The sequence below is a fragment of the Prorops nasuta genome, unplaced genomic scaffold, assembly GCF_024137725.1.
Source record: "Prorops nasuta isolate Cenicafe-Biocafe unplaced genomic scaffold, Cenicafe_Pnas_1.2 PNAS00030, whole genome shotgun sequence".
NCBI classification, from domain to species: Eukaryota; Metazoa; Arthropoda; class Insecta; order Hymenoptera; family Bethylidae; genus Prorops; species Prorops nasuta.
Window position 1 is genome coordinate 1,691,860 of NW_027116827.1, and position 26,903 is coordinate 1,718,762.

The window sequence follows — 26,903 nt, forward strand, 5'->3', positions numbered from 1 at the left end:
AGTCGTGTACTTGAATTATAATTTATTTGTTTTATAAATATTTCATCTTGACGTTGGCTAATATTTGGATAATTACGAATTAACTGCATGTGACGAGACTATTATAATTATTATTATCTTTAATAAGGATGATGGTCTACATTTGTACTTTGAAATACTGCGTAAAAGAAAAAGAGAGAGAGAGAGAGAGAGAGAGATAACGATTTGCACAGTTTAAGTGTATGACTGATCACAAATGATATCCATTAGAATCTGCGCTGTGTCTGAGATTTATTTGAGAAATGAACAAGAGCCCTTGGTACAAAGGTTGCTTCTTCACAAAGTGAATACCGAGTCGTCATTGCATTTACTTTAAGATTCAAAGAAAGTCCGTGGTTTCCTTAGGTATTCAGATTGCAGTCTTAGTGGTGGACAAGAGAGGCTGCTTATTGTGCATCTCCCTTTAGAAAACTGAATTCCTTGCTTAGAGTTGGAATTAGTGAACGAATTTACACTAACTACGCTACACAATAAGTATCCATAAATATAATAGAGCTATCAAAAAATGATAATATATATATATACGTATATATGTAAATTATCTTGCCGAGCATGATTTTCAAAAGAGAGAAATAATTTTGTTAAAAAATGTATTATTATTTTTGTATAACAAGATAATAAACTAATTACCTTCTCGTATATAACTATTGCTAATTGATTTTCGAAGCATCTATTGGTTCTAAACATTTCAGCTTGCAAGAAATCAAATTGTACTAATAATTCAGTACATGGTCGAACTTGTTGCTAACACAGTGGCAAGTCACATAGGCTGCAGGTTTATTAAAAGTATCGAGGTCGTGTTATTTGTCACTGGCGACATGTATTGGATTTCAGTACACATTTCATGTCACAGTTCTGCTTTCTGCCTATAGATTAGTCGAATTGACAGATATGTAGAGGGTACACTAGGTAAAAAATAACGAATGGTACCTTCTATATAAACGAGGCAAATATCTTTATGACAATTAATATTAATAATGAATGATGTACTAACATTTTATCTGGATATTATAATATATTCATTTAGAGCCTTACACACACACACACACCTATACTTTTGATTTATACAATAAGGCTATGAATATATATATAGATATAATGTTTTACTTTATATCACCTTTAATTACATTTACACCTCTTATCTAGCTAATAGTCCTCTCTCCATAAATCCTGCCTGCTCCGTTTCAAGTATTCATGCTAAGACTCGTTGTAAGATAGGGTAAAATTAATACCTTTAGCACATCTTTTTCTTCTACTTAATGGTAATTTGCAAGAAACGCTATATCCATTAAAGTATTCAGAAACTTAAATCACAGCAGATTGCAATTGTAAATTAATTGGCCAGATAGTAGGCAAACATTGATGGCCGCGTTAAGTTACACAGGACTCTTACGAAAGAACCGTGATATAAAAGTTTCAATTGATTCATTATTGTTGTACACAGTAATAGATGGGTTTCTGTAAAAGCCCGGGCTTTACTTTATCCTCATCGAACTAATTGGCAGATTTGAATGAGGCATTGGCGTAACAAGTGTACCAAGACAAAATGGCAAGAGCTAAAGTAGCATTTCGTAACAAAAGGTTGGAGCAGGAGAAAGAAATAAAGTGGGTGGGGGGCGAATAAGTGGAGAGTAGTGGAAAGTTGGAAGGGTGGGGGTAGAGGGGTTAGATGTGTCAGGACTTAATTGCATTTGCATTTCCACCGGAGGCTACGGCTTACCTTAGTGCTTTACGAATCACCTTGAACGGTTTTATTGGACGTCAGAGGACGAAAGCTGGTACCGGAGAGTTCAGCAAACCTGGATTGGAAAAATGAGATCCCCTGTACAAGGGAGAAAATATTCCGTTGCACCACCCATCGCGACTAACTACTTTACGAAATTACGTACCTACACCTCGAAGAACGAACGGCTGCTATGTCGTCTCTCCATTCAAAGGCGTTGCCCGATCGTGCTTGGAATTTTCCTCCTTCCGTCAAGAAAACCACCCGCTTCGTTTTTCAACACCGACCTCCTTGCCGCTCGGCATTCTCCGCTTTCCCCCGACAATTCAACAACCCTTTCACCAATAAACTTAAGTCTACTTTAATTTTCCCCTTTGTCTCGCAACAATTATATGATAATCTCGTCGTACCTAGGCTTCTCTTTTTTAAACGATACCATAAAACCCACTCTTTTAATTACATTCCCTTTTCTTTTATTCTTATATATAACATAATTCCTTTCTTGCATAGGAATTTTCAATTTAAGACTATTTTGATTCTGAATAATTTCAATATTCTGATAATTAATATTTTGCGTAGTTGCATGCATGTTTGTGTGTACGTGTACGGCAATACAGAACGATGAAGAAGTACGAGCTTCTTTTGTTTTTCGAAAGGGAACTGTCAACGAAAGTGAGAGTAAAGTAGTTTTTCCATTGAATCAAAGCCCTGATTTATCGGTTTCAAATTACTTTATCTCAGCAATGATACTTTTACTGATGTTATAGCGTAGGAATTTTCTACTTAGTTTATCCTCAAGAATATGAGATTCAAATTAAAAACATCATTGCTGATACACCATGTATATAGAGAGTGTACGAGAAATGGTTACAACTTTCTCTTCTAAAAGAGATAATAAAACACAAGTTTAACCATAAGTGTTATGATAAAAACAGATTATCATGAGAATTTACTGTCAAATATAATCTATGTAAATATGAACCTACGTCAGTATGTATATCAACATATCGATACGCGCGTATAATTCTCTTTATAAATTTATCCATAATATAAGCAGTACGCTTATTCGCAGTCGTTGTCCTAATAGCAAGCAATGTCTAGTGGACATACTCAACATGTCCAATAAACATCTGGATATCCTCGGAATATTCTAAGGATATCCTGAAGATATTTTTGCTATTAGGGCAGCAGCTAACACCTGTTGAGATAGTCTGAGTTATGAGCAAAGCCACAAGATTTGCTGAGAGACTGACACTGTATTACAAACATTCTCTAATTGTTTTAATAATAAAATTTAAAATCTATTTATGGTCTTGAACCTATAAATATGACATATTATCAATATAAAATTAAAAGAAAAAGTTGGCCGTCCTGAGTTCGCATCAGATTTCACTGAATATTCTACTTATACTTATCTCATTCGTTTGCCTAGCATTTATAGATATCTTTTTTAAGTTATCGTCTAGCAATTTGTTATCGTACGATTAGCAAAAGCATGCGAGCTTAATTCGAGATAAGCTTGAGAAAAGTTCGTTCGACTAATGAAGACCGATCGCTGCGGGCCAGGAGCGGGTGAGAGCTTTTATTGTCTCTCTAATTGGATTAGAGAAAATAATTCTCGCTTTCATACCATTTCGCGCGATGGTGCGCTCTTGGAAAGGGCATGCTAATTTTTGCTAATGGAGGCATAGCTCGGTAGCTGCGCTTAATCAGCGCGTCTTAAATTCGTTTCTTGTCGGCCTTCAGGATTGGCGAAATACTGGAGCGACTCGATTCGATTACGTGTTGACACCGGAAAAAGCCAAATCCTCTCCTTTCCTTTCCAATTTCTCAATTTCTTGATTAATATAACATGATATGCTGGTACCAAGTCTTTATTTTCCTTTCAAATACAAACTGAATTATGCTAACAATGGGTACAGCTCCGATAATTGACTCTAGAATTGTTTTTTGGCCAACAATCGCGATTAAATAAACACACAGTTTTTCATCGATGAGAGATTACAGTTGAAATAATAACAAATAGGATCGTGAATACAGTAGGGAGAGAGAGCTTCGGATTGGTAGTAGAAAATGTACCGATAATCGATTTAACATTTTATGCATTCGTCGAGCTATCTTTCAATCAAGTATTCATTCACCGTTAATTTCCCATCGATGAAATCAAAATGCATGATCGAAATCAACTTTGACGCTTGGAAATGAACGAGATTTTTGGTTATCTTTCAGCAACCAAACGGGGTCCCTTCCCAGCAGACTGTACCACTTTTCACAAGGGAGAAAACGGAAAACGGTTGCAGCTAAATCGAAACGGCTATGGACATTTAATTTCCCGTAGACTTGGGAAATATAAATTCATGAGAAGCTTTGCGGTCGTTTTGTTAGCTCCATATATTGTGTCACTCGTGCCTGCTTCTCGATAGACCTGTCTCCACTATATATATATATATGTAATATTCGCCAATCCCTTTAGCGTCGATACTTTTATTGCACCAAAAGAGAAATCAGCCAAGTCTCTAGTATATATATATATATATATATATATATATATATATAGCTAAATATAATTATTATATTAAACTTTATGGATTTTGCAATGCAGACAATAGTCTCAGGAATGGCTCGATTAAAGTTTCGTTGTGGCGCAAAGAATTATGCTGAAGCCGAAATGTCGGATGTAAAAGGTCGATGAAAGTTGAAAGTGTATTTTGACGGCTACTGCGGACATTAGGTATATACTCACACACAGACGCAGTACACGTAGAAAGGGCGACGCAAGATTGGCGCCAGAATAGCAGCATAAGATGAATAGCGCAAAAGTCGAAGGATGAGTTTGGTTATAAAATATTTGAGCATACGTTACAAACATTTGCCACCAATCTCAACAGCACAAAGTAATAAAGCGATAGAGTTTTTTTTTCGATATCCCCCTCCCCCCTATCTAACAGTCCTCAATGTGACATACACAATGACATTGCCATTACTTCTATTGGCCATCCAATGGTCCCATTCAATCGCGTCTCTACTAGTCGAAAAAAAAAGTAGTCGAAAGAAAACTTTCTCCAATACTACTATCGTCTATTTGCTTTATAAATCCTTTTCCTTTTCTTCGATATGTCCCTATGACGACTTGTCGACCGCTTTTCTTTGCCTACAAGTCCCATGTGGATCTCTTTAGAAAACAAGTAGAGAGGAAAGGATATAGCATTCCACCAGTGACATATACAGGTACATATTTATTTATTAGAGGAGCAATTGTTTATTTATGCAGCTAAGGTTGGATGAAGAAAGCAGGTGGGTTATTGGATTTGATCGAAATTCGACTTTCCTCGATCAAGGGTGGTGGATTCGAGAGGGTAAGGGCAATTGGGGGCGACGAGTGTTGATTAATTTCAAGCTTAAAGGAGAAAAGGCGACGGGTTCGATAAGCGAATAGCATGGGATATGTATGCTTAGGACAGGTGGAAGGCAGGTTTGGCGTAATGGATATATCGAGCGGATCGCAAAGCGCGATTAATCAGAATCGCTGGACGGGGCTTCACGTCGACGGAACTTTTCGAATTTCCCGGAAGCGATTCGTCATGGAAGTTCCGATACTCGTGGGTGATATTATAGGCAAAAATTATGGAAACGCTCACCGTGATAATTCTTTCCATACAGTCAGACCATGCAATAATAGGAAGAACGTTTGTTTACTGTTATAAACACATCAAATCGTATATAATAATCCTCCAGCAATTTTTCTCGGAATACGCGTAATAATATTTCATTATTTTAATGTATTCAAAGTCGCACATTAATCTTCCGTTAATTTTCTAAAAGTCCGTATCGATTTTTCCATCGTCTTTTCAGCTGCTCGCGGAAAATTTATTCCGATTTGGTGAAATAAACGAGATTTTTGCCGTTATCGAAGTTTCCCTTGTTTTTCGTTAGGGAAGATATGGAAAGTAGTTTGTGGATGCCGACAAGACTCGAAGGTTTGGCCTTAATGCACTCGCCACGTCTGGATTTTATCACACTCAAAAAGCTTGTCGGTGTCTCGTGTCGAAGCAGCGAGATAAATGTTGCAGCCGCCAAATAAATCTCGAGCGGAGAAATAAATGCTACTTTTGCTGTTCGCTTGGGGGACTTGCAGAGCAATATCGATCAGAGTCAGTCGAGAATTTCAGCGGAGTGCTCTCGCGTCAATCGATACATATACGTCACGATTCAACCGAGACTTTTTTACTATTATCGGAGCTTTCTTCGGAAAACGAGTTGGAGTGCGCGTAATGAATGATCCAGGGAGACAAGGGATGTGTAGATTTATCGTAACATTTAGTCCACATATACTTCGCGAGCTATTCTAAGAAAAGAGATTCATCCTACTGTAAAATTCTTTCCCTAAAAAATGATATTAATTTCCCTGCTAACGCGGTTGAGAAATTTTCAGTCTGCAGCTCGTAAAGTGGAGCATAAAAAGGTGAGTTATGTCTCAAAACAGTGCAGAAAGGAATTCATCTAACGCTCTTTATGTTTCTTTAGTTTTTTCTTTTTTTTTTTCTTTAGTAGCGAAAAGACAATAGGAAGGAATATTTCGAAAAAAGAGGAGGAAAAAACGAGAATTATACTAATACGAAAAATCAACATAAATCACGATTGGTTTTCGTATATTCTCCGCTGAATCAACAATTTTCAGTTAACCGGTCTAGTGCGCGGTGTCAGGTAAACGAAATATCGGCTTGCGCAAATAAAAGTGCAGGCACGACGTGATTCATTTTCTGAGATAATGTTTCACCCCCTCATCCCTTCCTCCTTCCCATCCCTTTCTTCCTTCCTCTTATCTTTTCCCATCGCTCTTTTATTTTCACAGATATCGGAGCCCCTGTCACTCCTAGCCTACTACGATTTTCTATTAAACGATAATTCGACTCTCTAATCTTTCATACCCTCTTCAGAAAAATTGAAATTCTAAAAGCGAAGTTGCAGTGACAAGAGAAACAAATTTCGCCTGTGATATTCGAATGGTGTAGCAGAAAATGAAGCTGCTTATCTTTCGTGAATAAAAATGACTGTGGAAAATAAATCATTATTGCCAATGGTAGAAGATAATTTGATGTAATTTCACAAAGTACCTATACGTAAATATAGGATACAAAGGGAGACATGTTACTCGCATCATTTAACTTTTGCCACTTTACCAAGTTATAGCATTAAAATGCAAATTGGATTGACGTAAAATCAAAATCCAAAAAGTGAAGGATTATAAAAGCCAATTCTGGATAAGTATATTCATGGTGAAACTTTTGCGCGTTTTTTTCTAATATCCCTTTTTATTTTCTGTTGCATTTTTACGTACAGCCATGACCGATTGGTACATCACACACAAGAATGTCTATTTGCATGCATGTATATATACATGTGATTTTATATTCAAATTTCAGTGTTCATTGTCGTCTCCAGTCGTATCGCAACTAGCGTCTCGATATAACTTGATTTATACCTTTTACCCGGATTCGAGCTCCGTGAAAAATATAACTTTGTCTATAGACTTGTTAAAAAAAAGCCTTAAAATATAAAATTGGATTCAGTTGTAAATTCACGTTAATACATGCACCTTTCCATTGCACCCGATTCACCTTGTAGGACTGCACACGCCTCATTTGCCGCTGCTCGTACGCGAACTTCTTCTTCCACTAACTAATGGAACTCGACCCAATTATTCGTAATTCCGACGAAACTATTTTTAACAAGTATTTAACCTAAATTTCAAACTGAAAGTTTAATTTTGCAAAACGATAATTTCGATACGAGCAGTATTCCAATAGAACTATCGCCATATATTAACCTCCACTTCGTACAACTATTTATTTAATTAATATCGAGAATAGTTCGTAATTCCTTTCTATTAAGTATAATAAAGAGGAGGTAGCCAAACGCACTGGACTTGGTATTCTATACGGCGCATTTGTGATTGGTTTCGTTGAAAGTAACGTTTGAGGGTTGCATTGAAATGTGTAGAATTTGGAGGAGAAATAGTAAATAATAGGTTTTGCAGAAAGAGAGAATTTTTATTGAGAAATAGTGAAGCGGAATATTTCAAGAGGCATCCAGCGGTGCAATACAGATTGTTTACAGTGCAGCAGATCTCGGTGAGGTTGACCTGGGCAGGACAACAGCCCCAGGGGGTCGAAAAAGGTGGTTTCACCGTTCACAGTAGTGTTGGCCTCGAATTTCTGCGGCAGTAAGGCCGTACACGGCAGGTCAGGGGGGACGGCCTGGAGGAATGTCTGCGGTGCTGACTGCGGAAACGTAATTTCTCGCTACGTTACAGTCGGTAGACCTTCTTACTCGTGCCACTGCCATCTTCCCCTCATCCCTACCCCTTTCTTCACTCCCGTCCACGGAGCCACCAAGCACTTTCTCATCAGACTCTCCGTAGCGTACGAACTTGCCCCTCTCCCTTTCTCTCTCTCTCTCTCTCGGAAACACCTACACACACACAAACGCTCTCACTAATCCTACGAAACCCAGCTCGAGTGGAGCGACAGTAAAGTGTCGAATGAGGAAAATCGCTAAAATTTCTCTCTCCTCACTTTTTCCACACAACTACCCCCGCACCCTCCTACTCTCCCTTCTCATTTTCTAGCTCCTTATATTCCCCTCGCATTCCCCGACTCGACCCTCAACCTCCGAGAAGAATCACTGAAAGTTCTCTCAACGTACTCTGGTTCTTTCTCTTCCTATCTCGCTCTTTTTAGTCAGTTACTTCTAGATTTTACAAGATTTGGGTCCTTGGACCGGAAACCTTTCAGATACCTTTCACCTGCATTCTTGCTTACTCGGCGTCGTCCGTGCAGTTCAAGCTGAATTGGATCGCCTTGAAAATTTTTACTAATCTCGACCGTTTATTTTGTTTTTTGTTTCGTTCGCGTTTACCGTATAATTGTAGCTCTATATGAGTCTTAACGTTACCTCGGAGCTAGCCCATCGTTTTCTCGCTATACGGTTACTGATAAATTTTAAAAGGGGAAAATCACACACGTGCAAGGGCAAGATTCATTGAAATAGCTCCGGTCAGTTATTTTCGGCTTTTCTCTGCTCAAGACTTCCTCTTCCCTCTTATCGGTCTCTCCCTTTTGAAAGACTGGCCTCATTTCGAGCGTTGCCGGTCGTTGCAGGATTTCAAATGGAAGGTCTCGCCTTCCCCGGGGCATCCGTGCCACGGAAGAACGTGTGTTTAAATCTTTCATGGACCATTTCGTCTAGGAGAGAAGTGACGATCTTTACGAGGACCAAAACGCCTGCCAGCCGCGTAATTGTATTTCGTTTATTGCTCGCTCCATTCTCCTTTATTTATTCGGCAATTGCCGAGCTGCCAGGAACAGCTTTCGGCGAGCCACTGCTTATTCATAGAAAGCATGACTCATTCCAGATGCATTCTGCACCGATAAGGTTGCACAGAATACTCCTCACAAGTCCCATTGTACTCTCAAGATGCATGGAAAAAACAACAAGAAATTTGCTGAATTAACAACAGAATATTTTTGTTCCCCTATAATTATATTTATAAAAACTTGTTTTTGTGTTATTGTTATTATGATCTAACTTGAAAAAATCATACTGCATCTATCATTACTATTGTTTGGCTGAACATTGGAATTTTATTGCTGATGGGAGAGAGAGAGTTTAATGGGCGTTTGATTATCGACGACTAGTTTGCAAGTGGCGTTGTTGGCGTTTGAAGATTTAGGGGGTGGAAAGGTAAGTTTAATTGGTATTTGATTATCGATACAAAGCTTAGAAGCGGTACTTAAGAAGTATTTCAAGATTCGGAGGATTTGAATATATAGTGTGTACCCTTTTCATAGAGAGCAGTTAAACGAAATGCAATTCTACTAAATTAGAACGAATATATATGGAGGGTAACGTTTAATATTGGTTTTGTAAAATCATCAAATATAGTAACAATAAATCTTAAACTATATTTGCTACAGCTGAAAGAATTATTATAAGAACAAAATTATTAACGGTGATCATGATGGAGGAATGCTTGAAAATAGAGAGGATTCGATTGTTTCAGCGACGAGGAATTTAGATAAAATATTTTCGGATATCTGGTGCATTATTGCACAAGTATGAGAGCAGACTCGATAATTCAATAGTATAGGCGTAGCGTCGTTGAACGTTGGCCGGTCGATCGAAAAGCTCACACAGATTCAAGTCTCTGACATGGTTTAGCGAATCGGTAACCAATTTCTAGTCAAAGTTAGGTGTCGCTTGTCCATCGTGCAGCGTCGAATCAAATTGCTCCATGGGGACGAAACTGCACGATCAAAAGAGAAAGCCTCGGCACACCCGTGCACATTGTAGCCAGCAACCTCGCAGTATTATCAATTAGAATTTCTGTCAACAGAAACAAAGCACGAACGGACTGCGTCCACCGAAAGGCTTATGCTTTTTTAACCTCCTTCCAAAGATTGTTCTCTATTGCAACTGGACTCCTATTGTAGCAAGTGAAAATATTGGAAATATACATAGAGCGATTCACGTTCAAACCTAAAGGTATATCGAAATTGAACTTGAATTCAAATAAATTTCCAAAGAATCCGGACAACATTTATACCTTTGCACAGTGTATACACACGACCCTAACATATAAAATATTAACAAGAGCATTCTAGATTTACAAAAAATTTACGGAATTTTTATTCTTTCATATCTCTCATTAAAGTTCGATTTCCTGCAATATATATTCAGTGGTACGCTAATTGTGACGAGTAATAGCATTAGAGATTTGAGTCAGAGAGAATTAGATGGATGTTAATTAGAGCATTGAAATATTTCAAATAAAGGGACGGAGATGAGGGTGAAGAGAGCTGTACGTTGGTAATGAGAAAGGTAGAAGTAAACAAAAGATAAGGGGAGAGGGTCGAGTGTACAGGAGGTGGGAACAAATTGGTGGACCACTAGGAGAACAGGATCCAGCGGTGAACGGCCAAATATTCTCGATTGTCACGGGAAATACCTGAATTAATGTTCGAATCGGTCTATGCCCCTTTGCTTTCACCCTTTACCATCATTTTGCAGACTGTTTCCGGACTCTCGCGCGTAAAGGGTCGATTAAGGCTCAAGGGACACCGTTCTTCTCTTGCAGCTGGGCTTTCAATTACCCTGCAATTCTCCTCGACAACGTCGCTTTAATTTCTAGTCTCCCTTACCCTCTCACCTTTTTCATTCTCAAGTCAAAGGTTTTTTCGTTTCCGAACGAGATGAAATCGAAAGGCAATTAAATTCATTTTTCGGTGAATGTAACACCGTAAATTTGTAATATCTCCACTACGCATGCCTTCTTTGTTAATTAAAATGCCAAATTTTACTTGGTATCTTAAGGAAATTGTTTGATGCTGTCTCATTAGTGTAGAAATTATAGCAATTAGCAGATGGGAGAAGTATCTCAAGCGGGAAGCAATTTCCATTAGCTTTGAAGAATCAGGTTTGTGTGAATGTGATACATATACATATACTAAGGATGGAAAAGTGGAATAAATTTATGTTTAGTTTTAATGATAACTTTTAGCTCTCTTTTGTATACGTTATAATTGCCCTGTGCAAAGGGAGAAAAACTTTTTTCAGTTCAATAATAAACACAAATAGATATGAAAAGTTAATTAATGAATTCGTCGAAGAGCTCGAAATTCGTGGATCAATTCATGGCCTCTCAACGAAATAGATTGAAAGCATTCGACTGATTGGAGCGGGTAAGAAATAGGTATGAAGTTTCCATTTGTTTCAAGTTTGCCAAAAAAAACCCGTACGCTCCATAATGGAGCTTTATTAAAGAAGATTGGAGCAATTGTCCTAAACTTACGTAATTATGACTTAACTGATCTAAAATGTTTTGGAATTATCTGCTTTTCTCACACTCCTCCATCCTCGTTCCGTCGAATTTTACAATTGAACCTGCCCACCTCGACTGCTCCTGCTCCTGCAGCGGGTCTCGAAGAAGTAAATGAAGACTACGACGCGGATTATTCAAGTCCTCTTCCGCTCACCAAACGTTTCGTCACCCGATTTCTTAAGTAAAAATTTATGGCTTGGAAGCAATCAGGATTTTTGCCAAATTAAAGGGGCTTGAAACGTATTAAAGGAGTAATTTTCGCTTCAGCCAGGCGTTTGGCCGTTCTAATTGGATTTCCGCACAGCTTCATAATCGGCCAACTAAACGAAAGATAAAAATTTCTCTCTTTCCCAATGCCGACTACGAACTACATTGTAACAGGTATTTTTTATTTTAATTTTCTTTGGACGTTGCCAGTTACAGCTATGGAAGTAAATTGTGCGGTTTTTCCGCCGGATGGCCAGTGGAAATTCGAGAAGCTGAAATTACCACGGCATCCCTGCTGTTACCCCCTCACCCTTAAGGCCGGTAATAGAGACGAGATTAATGCGAGACCGTCAAATTTGTCGCGGGCGATGATAAAGGTAGCTCGTTGCCTGGAGGGCTAGGTGAAAACGCTTTAAAGATAGAGAGAGAGAGAGAGAGAGAGAGGGGTTAGGAGGGGAAGGGGGGGGGGGGGGTGAAACGAAAAAAAGAAAAAATTGGGCAAGATGAGCCCAGCACACAGCTTTTCGTTCAACTTCTCTACTTGGCCTGATCCTATTTTCACCTTGCTATCTATTCCATACTCCTGCACTTTTTCCCTCTTCTCTCTCTCTCCTTCTAGCTTTTTCCCATTTTCACTCCTCCTTATACCAAACAACTCAATTTCTTTAATAGAACGATTCTCCTTCGTTTGCCTCTCTCCTAAAATTTATATATGTATATATTTTTCCCTTCTCTACTCGCGAATAATGTTAAAATATTTCTCTCCTCCAATATCGACGTTCGATCGTCGGTCAATCCGATCTCTCGTTTTTTTCCAGTCCCTCATTTTGTCCCCCACTTATCGCAGATCACCGGCTTCGTCCGACCATCTCTAACCTTCTCCACTAATAACTGCATTTTCTTGGTTCCCTTTTCGCTCGATCGCTTTCCTCCTTCCCCCGTCCGGTCTTCCACTTCCGCTTAATGAACAACGTCTTGTTTCTTTTTGTCCTTCGACCAATCTATCTTGCGATTTATCTCTATTATCCGGCGCACTCGATCATACTCGAAGTCTCTTTTTTAGTTTGCTCCAGCGACCACGTGAGTTGGACCCTCTCTCTCTCTCTCTCTCTCTCTCTCTCTCTCGCGCGCGCGCGCGCGCGCTTGTGAGAATCAGTGTGCAGCTATACAGAGAGCTTTTTATCCGTTAACTTCCGTATCTACCGAGCATAGTAGTAGCCTGGCTGCAATGGTTTTATGCCGTTCACGCTTCACGACTCTAACCTGGTCGGCCGTAAAAGCGTCACGCCCGAGAGGCTGAATTAAGGGGTGGCCCGAGAGAGGGTGAGCGAAAACAAGCGCGAAAGCGATTCACCAAAGCCCAACATCCGACCTCAGCACTGTCGAGTTTCTCATTCTCGTAGCTGAAGAGTCGGCGCTATCATATAGCAAGCACTCGATTCGTGCCTCGTCGCCCAAGAAGAAAGTGCACTCGTGGCAACTTACCGGAAGTAACGAAAATACCATCGTCGAAGCGGGCCTATTATTTTATCGCTGTTGGACAAGAATACTCAATGAAGTCAACCCCTTTACTGCAATTCCTCCATTTTCTGACACAAAAAAGCTTTTTTCGCTTTATTATCGTTGACAAAGCCAACTACTATATTATTTTATTTAATTTGCACTTATTTTTGGTAGAAATTCTTTCTCGCTTTCCTTTTTGCTTTCTATTCGATATGAATAAATTAGTACGACGACGACAGTACGAAATTTTGTATAACGAGCTAGTCGTATATTTACGAACGATTTGCACCAGTCGATCCATGACAGCATGGCTTATCAATTACTTTACGAAGATATAGATCAAAACGGCATCGATTCCCAAAGCAAAGTGGATTATCACTTTCCTCCCTTTTTCCCTATTATGCTACCTCGCCAATTGCATTTCTATCCGACTTTTTGCATTGTTCGACGCTTCAGTCGCTCGCTGATTCCACGGAGACTCCCCCAACCTCTCCCGAACCTAAAACAATTTCAATTATATCCACTTTCCTTTGCGATATTCCGCAACTTCACGGCAAAGCACCGGGAACTGTCGAATGAAACTTTGTAATGCAATATACTATATTCTCCTTCAGACCAGCCAGTAGGTAGTATTGAATTATGTCATGCAGGAGCACATAACTGCGTTATATAAATTTACAATCTAACATTTATCAACGCTTCACTGTCCTAACAAACTATACTTTCACCGAAAAAATATGCACAGAAAGAAAAAATTATCAATCGTACGAGTTAAAATTTTTCATCGAACACGATTTTTACGTCGGAAAACCGCCGTTCCGTCGAGAAATAACAGTGAAAATCAGGCACCAAGAAGCTTATACCAATAGTGTAAGAAAATAAGAAAACGAGAAATTTATTTGAAGAACAACATTGAGCATAAAATCGAGAAACAATATTTATTGTGCTACGTGAACTATTTAAGCTTGACGTCCTTGACAAATAAGTCGATGAGTAAATTATTGGAAATGGATGAAAGTATTGAAAAATACGCTTAAGAGAGAAGTCGTAAAAGTTGGAAACGGATGAAAAATCGAGAAATTAGAGAAAAATTGTGAGATAAGTCAGGGTTGACTGTAGCGCGAGATACTTATCCCATCAACTGGGTCAATTAAGACGGTAGACCGCTAAAATCAGTGAGGTCGTTGCCCAGTTCTGATGAGCGGAGAAACAGATCTATGAGATAAGAAGCTTGAAGTGATAATCGGACAAATTAAATCGACTAAAAAAAAAGAAATAGGTAATGCCTAATGATAATTACCTCTTAAAATTATTTCGAATTGAGTTATTAGATTATAATTTAGCAAATTTTGCTGCTACATTCGGTTTGTTTACCATAAGTATTATAGTTTGTATGCTATTGGGGCTATTACACCATTGCCCTTCAAACACATTAAGTACATGGTTATCGGTTCTGAGATTGGGCCAAAGCAACAAAAGGAATGATAATTTAAACGAAAGCAATTTTTATAGTTTCCATTAGCTCTCTGCTGCTGCTTCTCTATTGGCTAAATTAAACAAGCCTCAGATATCCGAGAAGCGAAAAAAAACTCAGGAATAAAGGTGGAAATTAAAGTTGTACGGGGCAGAAGCAAAAAATACGATACTCTTGACACTTTGTTAGCCTGGTTATTAATTTAATTATTTCCGGTGAAAAACAAGACGAAAGAGATTAATAAGCGAAAAATTATAAGCTGGCTTATCGACAGTAATAAGTTTACTGTTGTTCTCGCAATCTTCGAAGGGGAGATAAGCGATTCAATCCTTAGTACTGAATTATAAGTGAAAGCAAAGAATCTTCTTAAATTATATACAGTTTGGTTAAACTGTTTCCTCTATCTGTACTATCATCCGAGTTAGAGCAGTTACATCAGCTAAAATACTAACACGCAACCGCAGAATTTATGTATGCAGAAACGAAAAAATCTACTTCACATAATTCAACCGGCCAAATTATAATTTTAATTTCGAAATGCATGAGTTTCCATTTCATTTTTAATCCAAGAGTAAAGACGTGCAAGAATTATATCGAGAATGAAAGAGCTTGAGTCTTAATGAATTCTTGTATTTTAAGATCGCTTTAATGAAGAAGGAATTGTACAACGTTAACCAACGAGATTAAAAAGCGAGAATTCATTAAGACCATGAGAAGTTATTTTGAGTAAATGAAATTGTACGTGGGCAAGAAATCATATTTAAACTTCTTATTATTTTTAAAATAAACGTGTAGTAAATTTAAGAATGATGCATTGGTTAATAAAATTATAAGGTTAATGAAAAAACTTATATGGGTAACAGAATAAAAAAATGAAAAGGATCCAGAACTGTAAACAAGAATGAAAGTATGATAAATACTGTAGTTTGAAGTTCCCTTGTGGGGTATAAGGATAAAAACGGCAGAATTTCTTTTCGCGATTCTTTCCTGACTCTCTAGGCAACCTCCACTTCATTGGTTGGATTAAACGAGCATCCGGCGAGCAGCAGCTGGAAACACTCTTGGAAAGGAGTGGAAAAGCTCAACGAGTCAAATGTAAAAAGAACGAAGTGGTCCTCACGTCCATCCTACGGTCAAAGAACTCGTGTGCGCTTCTACTTTTACTTCAGCAAAAGTTACTCTGTTTTAAAGTAAATTCAGCCACCAGTCCTCTTCCTATTCCTTTTTTATGCACTGCGTAAAATAACGAAATAACATTTTTAAAGTCAATAGCAGCCAATACTAGCCTCTGCCATAAACGTTTTTAAACGTTGCTTTTTTTCTCCTTTATCATCCCTGTACCCTTCTCGCTACCACCCTTTTTTACCCTACCAACGTACTTTTATTTATTAGTTCTTTTATGTTAAAAAACCTTTCCTCCGAAGGATTTATCCTGCCGAAATGCGTTTGGTAAATTAACTTTTTTAAACTATATAACAACATTTTCTTTTATATCAAACTAAAAAAATTTATGGAAACGTTTTTTTGTTAAATGCATTTTTACTAGAAATAAATTTATTCAGTACTTCTTTAAAAAACAGAATATAGCTTACTTAAACAGAAATAAATTCATATTATTTTTATTAGGGTAGGTCGTTCGGAGTAGCTGTGCTGCGCGCAGTGGGCAAGTGTAGGCATCGCCAGTAGGTCTAAAAAGGGAAGAGAAGGCATCCAATTATTCTAACTAAAACAATGCCACCGCTATCACGGTATAATTTGTGTATTTTATTATATTCCATTGCGCAATAACGAACATCTAAAAACATGAAGTTTCACGGATTTCATCTTTAGAATAGATTTTGGCATTGGAGAAATGTGTGTCAAACTCAACTTACCCAACTCAAATATATCTTGTTTTGCTTAACATGGTAGTTTAAATATAAATTACATATATATTGTGAGAGTTTGTTATTGTCGATTTCATGGATATTTCTTTGAAACGTAATCGCCGGGGTAAGTAAGCGAGAGTAAGTATACGCACGCGTTTTATCCTGGCAGAATGCTTTTCTCGTGTATGTGCCAAATTACGTAATGCACAAAATAAAGTATAATATAAGACAGTTTTGTCCCTTAATACCCAATAAACATAAGCGTTGCTATTTTGTTTGTATGTAAGGCGGGCATGCCAATTATCACACTATATTATATCGAATAAAGAATTGTTGCTGCTAAAGCATTAATAAAATAAGGAATAAGTAAAATATTAATATGGTACATCGATTTTTTAAATATCATACAGATATTTATGTTACTCAATTAATTGTAGTAAATATACGCACACTTATTCCTCTCAAGGGTACGCGCAATTATCCAGAATAGGGACACAAGCGTGCACAATCCACATTATTGTTACAGCTCAATTTCAATTTTTAACAAAGACTTAATTTAAATATTACCATTTCTTGCCATATATCTTTTAACTATCGTTTAACAGATCTTAGAATTAAATTTATGCATACTTTATCCCGATATACCTTAATTGGGGTGTGGTTGTTTCCCACAAAAAAGCCTCTAAAAAGTTCGGTTCAAGTTATTAAGGAATTTTAACGGTATCACATTACCAGACATTTAAACGACTTTCGAGTTTTTATTTACAGGATGAAGTTTGCATCGGATGAACATATGCAACATTGCACTATAAAATCGAGGGAAAACCCATTTTCATGTCAGTATCCGGTATTTAATGTGTAACCACGTATGTGCAAAAAGCTAGTGTAACTGATTTTTAAGCCATGAAAGAAAAACTCACCGCGCTTACCCAATTATCAAACAGATTTAATAAGCGTGTAGTTCTTCAAACATTTTTTAATTTTAGTCTAATTAAGCGATGTAAAAATTTCGCATAAGATATCTCGTTATTTTAAACATCTAATAGTCCTTGTCGGATTATTTGCGTCAGTATCCAATGCTGGGGAAATAAGTCTCACTTTTCTAAGAAAATAAAGCCGATCGAAGCGCGTGCAAACATGCAGATAAAGCTCGTAAAATGCAATGAGCTTTACCGAAGACTCGATATCATAGATCTGATAAGGCTATTCGGCAAAAAGGAGAATCTGTAAAAACGGAAGTTTGGTCCCTGAATGAAAAGATAAAGAGGAAGATATACATATATACACATATTGCACTGGTCCAATCCCTTTATGTGTTTAAGTGAAAATTTCAAATCTTTTTCTGACAGTTGAGAATGGGAGGTGCCAATGTACACGATTTTCTCTGTAATGTATAGCTGCCACCGCGTTGATTTTTCCAACTGAAAATTTCTTACAAACAGACAAATATTTCTACCCCTATCGAATTTCAACAGCTTTATCCCAAAAAGAGATTGTTTGCATTCAATCGCAATGCTATAAACGATTCTTTCACAATTGAATACAAAACATAAATATTGAATAAAATAGAACCGATTGTGAGAGATGACGCGCAGAATTAATTCAGCGATTTTCATTAAATTCCGGTGTGGCTGTTCCGGTAGTTTTTCCCCATGAATTACGAAGTCATAATCGTGTCATGGCACATTTGGAGTAATCATTCTGCGCGTTTAACACGCTCCTAATTCTGAGTAAACGTGTCCGGATTATTCAAGAAGCGCTTAAAGCTCCTGGAGCAGAAATCCTGCCTAAGTCACGAGTTACGAGAACTCACAAAAATGAAAGGGGCTATTCGGTGGGGGTCTTATTCACGTCGGGAGGCTAAAAATGAGAATGTTGGAGGGCTCTTGCCGAGCGTCACAACGTTTTTTATCTCCCTCCTCAGCCTTATACTAATTGACATTTCTTTGCCTCTACTATAACTTGAACAGAGGAATCGTCCTGGAATTTTTTGTTTGAGTCTCAATTTTTTACGCATTTTTACTCAATTTGTCAAACAAATGTAATAAATGCAGAATGTACAGCCTTGAGAAAGTCATTGTTATCAATCGCATTTTAAGTGTATACAACACGTTTCTGCATGCATGGTATTTGATGTTTAACTAATTTATCATGTCAATTAATTTTCCCAGTGTAAAAGTAACATATGGCCTTTTCTATAGCTTTCGACTTAACTTAGCTAGCCTACCTCATTTTCATTCTTTCGTTGCTGAATTCGCCAGTACTCTTCTTCGTCTGACCTGACTTTTCTATTTTCCTCTTTTTCAATTGACTCGTTTCGAAGAACGCCATGCAGGTTAAGAAACTTTATTTCTAAAGAAGGCAAGTAAACTGAACTATTGTGATTGCCAGGTTAAGCCTTCGTACACTGCTTAACAAAAGTAACTCGACTATTTTGTTACTTTCTTTGATATCTCTACTTAACTCTTTGTTCGTTTTTTTATTGTGATAAATGCTTCAAGACATGTGTTCCTATTTTCTACTATCTTACCAAGTTTTTTAAAGCTTCCCTTAATTAAGGACATTTATTAATTCCGTAGAAAATAACTCCATTAGTGCTTTCTTAACAGTTGCTCCAGAATTTGTCCAAATTACACGTCAACTTTGTTCATTTTCGCTCTGCTTCCTATTGTAAGGATTTTAATCGAAATTGTATCTCGATACTGTTTCAAGAACTCTATTGCAGGAAGTATATTGAAGAAAAATCAGATACGACGGAGAGATCTTGCTATTACCGGGATGATTGGTCAATTTACCTTTTCACTTTTTCTTCAAAGTCTAGTTTTATGTATTTTTAGTATATACACGTCTTTTTAATTTTAAACACTGACGTAAAATTTCTACGTCTCCTGTTTTATAATTTAAACATCTCCAGATAATAGGATTAAGTTTTTAAATAATTAAGATCTGGTATTATAGCTAGTATCTTCTTTATGCTATTTGGAAGTTATTTAACGATCGGCAATCTAGTATTTCCCTATTTTCTTTTGCTGCTTGCTTCATTCACTGATACCAATCTTATCGTGAGAAATGGAACAGAGAGAAAAACAAAAATCTTGGGTCAGCTAAAGCAAATGAAATTAACTTCACTTGCACGACAAATGTCAGTGGAAGAAAAAGTGGATTCGTATCTGAAATTCAGGAAAAACTTGGGCCTCGCTTATCTCAATTAAATGATATAAATTATCAAGTAATATCGATAAATATCTTGATTCAACGCTTACTTTCAATGTAATTAAACGAGTTTGTGTTATATACTTTAATCAGATAGTTTAGGTGGCTGGAATTTTTTGATTAACAGAAATACATAATTAAGTAAATACCTATACAGTTACTTGTGACTGAGTCATTAGTATTGATAATACGTGAAATTCTACTACCTCATGGTACAATATTTTACGATAATCAACCCAGCTTGTCGGATTTTCAAGATGCTCTAGAGAGAGAGAGAGAAAGAGAATAATGGTCAATTTTATTTTTACCGCTACCAAACGTGTGTATCTTGAAACAGGAAGAAATGATAAAGCTCCTTTTCTCTCTGCTCGAACTGAGTATAGTTTTCAAAGCATTACCTGCTACAGATATTTATTTATCGTCGCAACAGAACTTTATCTCTTCTTATTGAGAAAAACCATCTTGGAACTATTTTTAAAAAGTTGACAATAGAATGAAACTGACTCAAGTATCGAATAGTTATGATTTATTAAAAGGGAACATCGACTTTATGATATCGAATAGCTTACTACGTTTATATAAAATTGAAAGGTAATTTTATTCCATTGTGAAAAGCTCTTTCGCGTTCTTATTAGAAGATTATAAACAGTTACAAATATCTTGTAAATGGTGGATACATTGGGTAGAATAGTGGCAATATTTCTGGGTGAAAAGGCAAGTACTTTTGTATTTCCATTGTGGATGGTAGACGTGCTAGGGCAGTGTATACTTCCTGTCATTAGGAACAGACGTCTTGCAGCCTTCGAAATTACTGTCCGTTGCCTCTTTCATCTTTGCTTCGCTGTTAATCGACCTGTTCGTTGTCCTCCTTCTCCTCCCCTCCCCTCCTGTTCATCTCCCCTTGTCACTCCAACAGAAAAGAAAGAATGAAACGCTATCCAGCACATATATATATATATATATGTACGTGAAACACTTTGACTTCCTACGAGACAACGATTATCTTTTTTCTTTCACTTTTCCACTTCATAATAAATCATTACCTGCCGAGCGAGAAATCTCCTAAATAAAGACTTTTAACTCAACGCATTTTCTCTTTTTCATAACTTGCTATTTCTATCTCTTAGTTTAAATAAAGTGTAAAATATCGTTCCTGCCATTATCGAACAAGGGAGATAAATAGGGTAACAAGAACCTTTTACGTAGATTTATATGCTTCGTTTCCGGTCTTCCTCTATTACTTTTCATCCTTTCTTTACTCTTTATGGGATTAGGTCTTCAATCCCAAGACTATTGCATACCCTAGATAGAAATATTCAATTTTAGGGATACACTAATCGGAATGATATAAATATCTCGGTGCCTAAAAATGGCTGCTAGCAGATTGAATAGAAACACTCAACCTTTTTAAAGAGTGGTGGACATTTTATAGCTGCATATATATAGGTACGCTATTGCTTTAGGAACAGGACTTTTTCATTAAAATCAGTAGCAGAATTCCGATCGACGTGACAAGTTTTGAAACGCTGGATCTCGAAAATGGCACAATATTCGACCGACGCTTGTGGTAAAAATAATGAAAAAGCGGGATATTTTTCGTGGAAAATTAGAGAAATAAAGCTGCACGGTTAATGTAGCTTTTATACCGACGCGTTGCGAATATTAAAAACTCGTTTGTAGTTTTCTGTATAACATACCGGAGAGAGCTTCTGAAATCCACAACTTCTTTTTTCGTACTGGTGTAGCATCGAGCCACTAACGAAATGGAGAAAAAACTTCAAGGATTCATAAAACTAAGGGGATAATACCGATGTAAAGTCCAGATGTATGTTTATTATCAATATTGCTAAAAATTACATCTTTTTACAATTATGAATTTTGCAAAAATTTTTTACTGTTCCAAATTTCTAAAATAATGAAAAAAAAGCAGAGAATGAAAGAGTTTGGAGAGTGAGAGAGAGAGAGAGAGAGAGAGAGATTCTAAATAAGCTTACACTGTCTTGATTGAAAGAAACGAACATTTCCGCCATTAAACGAATTCTTTTTGTTTCATTCAATTAGTTAGCAAGCTGAACGAACGGCTTAACGTAAAGGCTTAGCGGAAAAGCTTAGCGCGAAAACCATAAGTCTTGGAGAAGTAAAACTGAAGATTATCTTTTATTAACCAAATCAGATCTTTTTTACTTGTTAACCAAGCTTCTTATCGAATAGAGAGCATTTCCACGGAAAAGCCAGACAATTTCATTTCCGGTTTCTCACCATGATTAGGGATCTTTTCCGATTCTCATTGTGAGAATAGCTGTCATGGACGAAGCTCGCGTTATTTTTAATTTCATTGTCCTGTCTGCTTGATAAACGAGAGTTTCTTAAGTGGAAATAGACAAGCAAGTCGGTGGCTTTTACGTCGGTATTACAGTGGGGCCGGTAAAGGTTATAGATAGGTAGAGAAATGAAAAATTAACCATACTTGTCACCCTTTCCACGCCAATTCACTTTGAGTATATTTAATGGAGATAAATCTACGGTCAGATTTATTTTAAAAACATAAAAACTGAATCATCAGGTTCTTCATTCATGATTAAGGAAGAAAAACGATCTCTATTAATATTGCAACATTTATTTTTACTTTTGCGACGTTTCAAAGGTAATGTTAACAAATGCAGTGCAAGGTTAAACGAAAAACGAAAGTATAGCAGTGTGTGCGGGTCTGTGTGCACACAGACTTGTACGTAATCGTACCTGTTCAGTCGTTAGCAGGTTAGTGAGAGATAAAAGGTAGAGTGAAGCAGGGAGCAAATCTAAACGATCCTACTTGAAGAGCACTCACCGGTGTAACCATCGAGGTTTTTGTGCACATTATACTATAAAGAGATTTCTTTTCTTTCATCAATGACAGTGACGGATGCCTCGGCAGCGCGAATTATCTCAGCAATCTCGAAATGAGGCTCGATCTACCAAAATTACCCTTCAACCTGGACACTTACCAGATAAGATCTGCATAGGGAGCCAGTGCTTCAACGCATTAATCAATTTTAATGTTCACTTTGAAAGACGATCGGATATTGGGCCATCATGTTTCACAAGGAGGATAATGTTTAAACAATTTTCAAACCTCTGGTATCATCTCACCGACGAGTTTCCTTGAAAAATATTTGAATTTACTATAAAATAATAAAGCTTTCTCGAACGATTGAAATTATTCGATTAACTTGTTATTTCCTTCGGTTGTTGATGGATCGAGTTAGGATATACGAGTTTAAGGAGGAAAAGAAAGGAAGGGTTGTAACGGGTATGAATAAAAAATTAAAAACTTAAAGCTTCGTGTCTTTAACGTAGTTTCCTCATGGCCAGCTGCACGCGACAGAATAGAGAATGGAAGCTCGTATACAAACACAAGGGATCACTGCTGAGGATTCTGCCAGATGCAAGTGCCGTGCTTTATGTATGCATTAAATAGGAGGTTTTTTATTTATGTAGAATATACATACTTCAGCTTGAAGTTGTATTATTTTGTACTAGCTCACTACGAATCGATTTACAATAGTCGCAAGAGCGTATACTTTTTTACTTTTCAGATAAAAAACATTGCGAATTTCCAACCTATTTCTATTTCATTTTTCTTTTGGTTTTAACCACGTCCAATGAAAGTAATTCTTTTTTTTTTAGAAAAATAGTATGATGAAAGCACCAACACAGCTTGGAAATAACGTTAATAAAGTGTGACATTTTTATTTTTAGATATATCAAACTCTCGTAAGTTATAGCTGGAGCTTTCTTTCTCGGATTATATAGCTATATACGTAAAGTACGTAACTAGCAGCATTTCACTGTCTTATATCGTGCACGGAACGATTAATTAATTAGCTAGGCCTACTCTCTGGCTGCTGCGTGCACCTAATTTAGGAGCTAAGCACTATTGTTCTATTTTCTGGGACAGCTATAGCTATTCCCCAGGCCCTCGTAAGCACGACTGGAACGGGGTTAAATTAATTAGCAAATCTGCTGTCACCTTTCAAGGCCTAATAAACTCGACGATTCTCTCACAAAAGCCCTGCCCCATCCCTGCATCCTTCCTCCTCTCCTTTCCCTTACCACCTACTGTTTTTCTCCATCTATAACTATAGCACTATATAATTAGTGATAAGCCGCATTATAAAGCTTTTTATCAATTGTAGAAATCACTGCCCTCTACGGTAGTCTAACGAGTAATGTGCCAAATTAATTCGACCGTTCGTTATTGCAAGAAGACACGACTTACTTCATTAACAAAGCTGACTGCTTTACCAAACTAATTAAGTTTGCCAGACTCTTGGTATTGAGATCTTAGGTGCTAATGATGAAAGATACGACGCTACTCTGAACTACGGAAATTACAGTAAGACTGCATATCCATTACGCGTCAACTCTTGATGATAATGGGGCTATTCGACTAACGCTTCTTCCTCATAGAAAAACATATTTTCGAAATTAAATAAACACTTTGTATATGCTTCGATACAATAAAAACGTATTTCACAGAAAAAGGACCACTGGAAAAGTCTTAAAAATGAATTTCAAGCAACATAAGAAGCACTCTTATAAGTTTAAACATTATCATAGATTTTAATATTACTGATCGTACAAAGTAAGCAAAAGCTTAAAACTATTAATTAATGTACCATCATTAAGGAGCCAGATTATCCTTTGATGCACACACCAAACTCTTAAGTGTAATGTAGATTGACTTGGGAATCAACTTGCATAATGTACACAAACTATACTATGTTACATAATAGATCCAAGTGTCATTAGCTCTATCCCCATAGTCATTTCAACTTGTAATTAAAATGAAACATTGTAACATTATGCATATATACATGCGTGTTTTGTATACTATAATCACAGATTCATTTGCAGACAGCAAGCAATACGGGTTATCGCTCTTTAATTAAACAAAAATAAAATTATTGATTTATATATCGCGAGAAAGAATGAAAAATGGAAACAATTGTCAGAGCAAATCGCTTGTTTTGAAGAGCTCGGGGAAAACACGTAGCAAAATAGGTCATAAACGGTGAACGACCTCTAAAGTCTGATTTTTTTCTTGCAAGAGAATAACGTAAGAATCTGAGTAACCAATTAGAACGTATGCGATTGACGAAACAATCTTTTCCTTTTTTGACAGTACATCTAGGTGAAAAAAAATGAAGAAATTTTGTTTGAAAGGATGATAGGCTGAAGGGAATTCTGCTCGATAGGGTGTATAATTTGGAAGCAGGTATAGTATAGATTGCGGGATTTAATAGAGGATTTAACGATGTTGATCAAAAATTGAAAGGCCATTAATTCTAAATGGATATTTATCGGTTAGATCGTTCTCATTAATAGGTCGTTCTGCTACCGGGTTTAAATTCCATTCAATTTCCGCGACACGTAGGAAATTGGGGTGATCTTTTCTCTTATGGCAGTATAATGTCGAAGAGTGTTAAGGTAGAAAAAGAGCGAGAGACGGAGAGAGTGGGAGAGAGAGAGAAGGGAGATGAAAGATTGGCAAATGTTTTGAATAGAAATTTTAATGAAAGTTTTTGCTCGCGAAAGATTATACAAAGAGCTCGTCAAGCATCGCCTTACCCGTGAAACGACGTAGGATATTGGTGCTGTAAATCCTCACGCGCTTCTCACACCCACATCCGGTCCTCGTGCCTGGAATAATCTGTATTGTTCGATCTGTTCGGAACCGTTCTAGTTCGGCAAAGGCAGACCAACACAGCTGTTTACTCCGGACGGGGTGCTTCGCAAACAAGTCACAAACACGATCGCACAATCTCAGAAACAGATTACGCACACATATATACCGATCTCTCAGGCCGTACGGACGGTAAGGGAATTTAGATAACAGATAGGAGCCCGGAGCTATGAATATGTTCGACTGGTAAACGGAGAATCAATCCGCTAACCAGATCAATGTCCGCACCAAACAGATCTGCACTCTACTCGCACCTCGTGACTTCGACCTCCTCTACCATGGGAATCCTGTTTACGTGCACTAGGGTGTACCACAGCTGTCACACATGTCGCGAATCACATTAGTTCCGATAAGGACGAAGAACCCCTTCCGGGTCCAACGCGCAACACGAGTCCGTTTCCGTCGAAACCAACCAAGTCGGATGATGGAAGCGCAAAGATTACGAATAATTTAATTGGGCAGCACGTGACGAGTGTGACGTCATAGACCGGTCGAGCCGCAGCGCAGCCCAGCACGACGTAGCCGACGCGACGGTCCCGTCGGTTCTGTCCAACGGGTTGCTACTGGGGATCGGCGTATGCCTGTTTTTATTGCAGACTGCGTAGAGCGGGCTTAAGGGACGAGCGAGACGCCAGTTGGGCCGAATCGCTTGGAGAAAGATGCGAATAATTCGGCGCCCCCACCGCGTGGCGTCGCCTGCTCGGCGTTCACCGGCGTCGCGACGGCGCAGAAACCGCCTCATCTCCATCCTACTCCGATTTAACCCATCAACCACGACCTTCCTTCAACTTTCTCGCCCCTCCTCGGCCCCCAGCCCCTTTCCAATCCTCCTCATCCACCCTCTCCTCTATACTGTCCTTCCCCTCTTGCAGCCCCTCCCCTTTCCACCCTCCTCAAGCTACCACCCAGGATCGATCCAATGTCCGTCCGTGCGTACTTCCTTTTCTCTCTACTGGCCCTCTCCACCCTTTATGCCAACTACCCAACTACCTTTCTTACGTTTCCAACTACCTCGACTCCTCCCCTCCACTCTCACTATCCCCCTCACACACGCACCAACACTTTCCGTCCCATTCTTCAACCTCGTCAACCCAAAGGTTAATATCACTCCTGTGAGACAGACTTTTCTGATTTTGCACTAAATTTCTTCCGGGGTCCAGCTACCTTTTAATTTTCACTACCCTCTCTCCGGATTACCCTCTTTAAATCACTCTTTTTACAGCTCACCTGAAACTTGGACTACTCTGTAACACGGGATCACGGTGTTTCCG

The 26,903-nt window shown here is 37.9% G+C and overlaps 1 protein-coding gene across 1 annotated transcript in view; it reads right to left on the reverse strand.

Annotated features, from left to right (window-relative positions):
- Positions 1-26,214, reverse strand: part of LOC136782869 (neuroligin-4, Y-linked-like) — a 108,331-nt gene extending 82,117 nt beyond the window's left edge. Inside the window, exon 1 of the mRNA XM_066742582.1 lies at positions 25,518-26,214. The gene's annotated coding sequence lies outside the window, so the exon portion shown is untranslated. The remainder of the gene's footprint in view (positions 1-25,517) is intronic.
- Between the last annotated feature and the right edge of the window lie 689 nt (positions 26,215-26,903).